We start from the raw sequence: 4,975 nt of genomic DNA on the forward strand, positions 1-4,975 counted from the left end.
AATCGAAAGCGAAATACCTTCAAAGAAGAGCTTGATAATTATCTGAAGATATATCAAATTTATAAATTATTTTTTAATATTTTTGCATTTGCAATATGTTTGCATAGTTGATTATTAATTTTTAATTAATTTAATTAAGTTGTTTATTTTCATTATTTATTATTATTTTATTATTTTTTTAAGATGCTTAAAAATTTTTAAATAAAAAAATTTTTAAATAAAAATATTAAATATAAATAGATGTTTAAAATTTTGCAAATATAGAAACTTTGTAAATTCTGTAAAATTTAATTTTTAGAAATCAACCCTAAGCCCAAAATATTTATATAAATATAGCACCTTCTCAAATGTTTAATGAGCTCCAACAACAGCTTAGCCCAGTTTAACTTATTCTGCTCCTGCTCTTCCCCGCAATTGCAACTATCACTAACACATTAAATAGCTGAGCTCTTTTCAGCCTTTTCCACACATGTTTACTAAATGACAATCGTTGATTTATAGCTACATTTGATTAATATATTACACACCATCGATAGGCAACAACGAGAACAACTGCCACAGCTTCCATTCCATATTCCATTTTCCCGTTTAGTTCATTAAACACTTTTACGTTCACACTTTGGACTTTAATCTCAGCAGCGCCTCAAGCACTTTAAGCACCACTCGCACATTGAGTAGCTCTCTATCTCTCTCCCTGTCTCTCTATCTGCCTGTCTCATTCTGCCTATCTTACACTCAGCCTGACACTTAAAGCCGCTTCGCATTCAATTGGCATTTTGCTGTCGCCATCATCAGCCTCTGAACTCTGAGCGTCCCTCTCTTGCCACGCCCCCGCCGCATGTGATCCACCTTCATGTTGCGTTTCACGTTATTTAAGGATTATCATCATTTTATACTGCCTCGCAATGCCTTTTTTGCAGGATTAAATGCTGAATGTCTGACAGCCTTTAGCTCTCTCTCCCTCTCCCCCTCCCTCATCCTCTCTCACTCTTTTTATCGCTCTTTTTGAATTGATTGCATTGCACTTTTTTGCGCTGTTGTTGTTGCTGTAGCATAGTTTGCGCTGCTGCCGCCACGCCTTCATGCAGCAGCCGCCCCCACTCTGCGCCCTTTACTCACGACTACAAAGTGATTTTTATGGCTTTTCGCTGCAAGCGAATGCATGTGTGTGTGTGTATGCAAATGTTTGACTACATGCATGCAAGCGTGTGTGTGTGTGTGCACTTTGATGTCTCCGCATTATACAAAAAAAAGGCGGCACTTTAATGCTGTCCATATATCACGAGCGCAAAGCTTGACAGCGACGTCAGCTCATAGAAAGCTTTAACACGCATACGCCCCGTGGGGTGCTGCATACATGTAGTTAGAGAGATAGACACAGAGAGAGAGGGAGACGGAGGGAGGGAGGTCGGAGACAGTGGCTAGATGTTGTGCTGCTTATCGTACAAATGCTTGGTTTAACCTTTCACTGGCCTCTTATCCTTTGGGCCATCTGCGTGCAAGCCGCACACAAATAACTTCATCTCGGGCCCAAAACCAAATTGATTAACAGTAGCCCCCGGCAGTTGCAGCGCCGCTTGCTCGCTGTCTCTCTCTCTCTCTCTCTCTCTTCCTTTCACTCTTTCTCTGTCTCGCTGGGCTGTCAACGCTTCCCGGAATGCCTTCCATTTACATGCCATAATTTTTAAATGTCAACGGTTTACAAAAGCGCTGACCATTTGATTTTGACCGCAACAGCAGCAGCAGCAGCAGCAGCCGCCGTTGCCGTTGCCGTTGCCCTACTCACTCCACTCCACACACTCCCCTCTCCCTCTCCCTCTCCCTCTCTTCTCTACTGTCTGTTGTCGAAAACAGGTTGATATCTACCTGTGCTGCAATCGAACCCTAAATATACTCATATCCCTTTTTATACACACATTTCTCTTAGACCATATTATATTTATTTGACTCTTTATTGAGCTGCAACCTGTCGCTGCTTGGGTTTTCTGGCCCTCTCTTGGCAGATTTATGGTTGACCCAGAATGTGGTCCGTCGACTCCAACTTGATCGCCCTGGCAAGATACGATAACGTAACCTTTAACGAAATTTCAGGGTAATTTGTTGAAGAAGAAGAACAAAACTGTTGGTGGCATATATATATGGATTCTATATATACATATCTATATATATATCTAATATATTGCCTTTGACTTTTGAGCTCTTCTCTTTTGTGGCTCAATCGCGCGTGTTATGAAGTCGTCAAGGATCCTGTGAAAGGTTACAATGACCTTATCATATCATCTATAGCGCATATCAGCCATATATTGTCTGCAGTTCGTGTCTCTTCATAAATTCCCCTGCATTTTCTTACCCTAACCCACTACGATGTTTGCATACGCCTATCCACCTTTATCTCTTTGTTTTGTTGTATTATTTTTGTTTCTATTTGCCTGACCTGTTTTCATATGCTCAATGCTAACATGTGCCCCCACAGTGGACTTCATAAATGGCCGAGTCGCTCACAGCCTTGAGCGACGTCCAATGCGTTTTCATAAGCAATAAATCATATGAGCAATTGTCCTGTTTACTCAGCCGTAATTTATGGGTTATGCCATAAGTATGCCCCATTACAGTGTCTGGTACTTGCGGTTAAACAGCTTGAAGGTCCTTTAAGGGTTGCTGAGGGTCTGATACCTATTTACTGAGCTCCAATTGCCATGGGTAAAACCCGTTTATAGACAACTCCGTTTGCTGTCAAAATTTATTAAGTTTTTAGAGTAGAAAGATTTTTGCATATGTAGAATATAATAATATTAATAATATAAAATTGCAAGGGGTAGTCTGAAAAATATCTTTAAAAATAAATATGACATATTTATATATCTATAAAAAATAATATATGTATATAAATATTTTTATAAAAGTCCTCGAAGCACTTCAAGTAATCATTTTGGAATCCCGTGTCCTTCAATGCCGTCAGCTCTTGAACCGTAGCGATCCTATAATGCGATCCATCATCCCATTTCGGTAATAAGAAATACTTGCTAGAGCACAGATCTGGGATTGATTGTGGCATGTCCTTAGCCGACATTTGCATACCAATTCCTTGATAAATTTTTGGAATAGCACCAATTGCAAATTAGTTAGGCGCGAGAGTTCGAAATTTCCCATACTTTTCGAGCCCACCTCTTTAGCTCTTAGCTAATTGAAATCATTTCTCAGTTGTTTTTTTTTTTTTTTTTGCCTTATACATTATGTATATATATATTTGTAATAACTCTCTAGTGTATATATAAATTAAAATAAATAAATACATTTTATTTATTTTTGTTTTTTTTTCCGTTATTTTTGTTTTTTTTTTATCATCATAATTATCAATATCGTAATTCTCGTCGGTAAAAACTCCGTCTTTGTCTTTATCTCATTTTTATCAATATTACGAGTACTTTGCGTGCTGTTTGTTCGAGTTGTTGTTGTTGTATAATTATAATTACGATGCGTTTTATCATTAGATTAATCATGATGTAATAATAATATTGTATAACATATTACCCCTCAAGGGTCTTATATTTGTTTGGTTTTTGTTTTTTTTTATTTCCCATATTCTATGCCTAATCTTGTTACTGGTTATCCTCGCGCTCTCTCGCCCTATCCCACTGCCATTCTAACCTTTCCTCTCTCTTTTCCAATCTTAACGACAACCTCAACTTTACTCTCAACATTATTTTTTTTATTTTGTATAACAAACAGAGCAGTTAACAAAGAATTGCACAACAGGAGCAAATTGTTCGATATTTGTTCTGGTTCTAATCTGTAGACCAACCTGCGAATACTCATCCAACTCTAGCTAAACTCTAACCGACTGTCTAACTACCTGGTTACGGGACTAGCCAACAAAGCGTTTTCTCTTTTCTGTGTATGTTCTGAGTGTATGTGTGTGTGTGGTATAATATGTTTTACCCCCCAGATACTCGTTCACCAAGTGTAACGGGGAGTATATTGGTTTTACTTGCTTATTCGCTTTCTTAACTTGAGCAGTTTTTCTTTTCCTTCACTAACTTATTTGGTACGTTTTGCGTTTATAATATCTCGTATTGCCTTTATATAGGTATATATGTATATGTATATATATATCTATATCTATTACTATGTATAATAAATGGTTATGTAAGCATTTAAATCTGTTTAGCGCACTTTCTGAAAGCTATTCTTAATTCTGTGTGTTTATTAGGTGTCTGCGTGTGAGTTTCATAAGAATTGCAATGGATGAATCGAAGGTGAAACAGAAATCGTCTCTGATAAATGGGCATATGTTGGAAGTACTCTATATGGTAGAGGCTAATGTTCTAAAATATTTCCAGCGAATTTCTGGAAACTCCTTTAGTTCATAGTCCTAAGCTACTTATATGCTAAGAGTTTAGTCGCATTTAGGTTTTGGTTTTTATTTTGTTGTTGTTGTTGTAAATTATTGTTATGTACATTTAGACATGTAGTTTTTCTCTCAGTGATCTATTCGAGTTGTCCAATACAAAATTATCGAGCTGCAGTTTCGTTGTACAAAAATAACCAAAGAATGTAAAAAAAAAATTAGATGAAACAAATTTAAAGTAAATTCAACAAAAATCCAAACACAACTTGAACAAAATCAAATTTTCTTTTGTTTTTCTTTTTTATTTAGTTTTTCTGGTTTCTTGTTTTTCAGTTACCTATATGTATTATATATTAAATGGTAATTTATACGCTAAGCTAATTATTTTGTTTAACAATAAATGTATAGCTGCTTGGCTCTTACGTACCGCAAATTTACTTTCTCATTTCTCAATTTGGGTTTCTTAATTTGTCTCTATATGTATTTTATTTTATTTCAGTATATTTGTTTTTATTTTTTATTATTTCACTTATGTTTAAATAACGAAAAAATTAAAGTTTTATTTGCAGCTTCTTTGCCATAAGGAACAGAAATGATAATCAGAAAAATAATAATAAACATTAAGAA

Source organism: Drosophila mojavensis, unplaced genomic scaffold (assembly GCF_018153725.1).
Source record: "Drosophila mojavensis isolate 15081-1352.22 unplaced genomic scaffold, ASM1815372v1 contig_74, whole genome shotgun sequence".
NCBI classification, from domain to species: Eukaryota; Metazoa; Arthropoda; class Insecta; order Diptera; family Drosophilidae; genus Drosophila; species Drosophila mojavensis.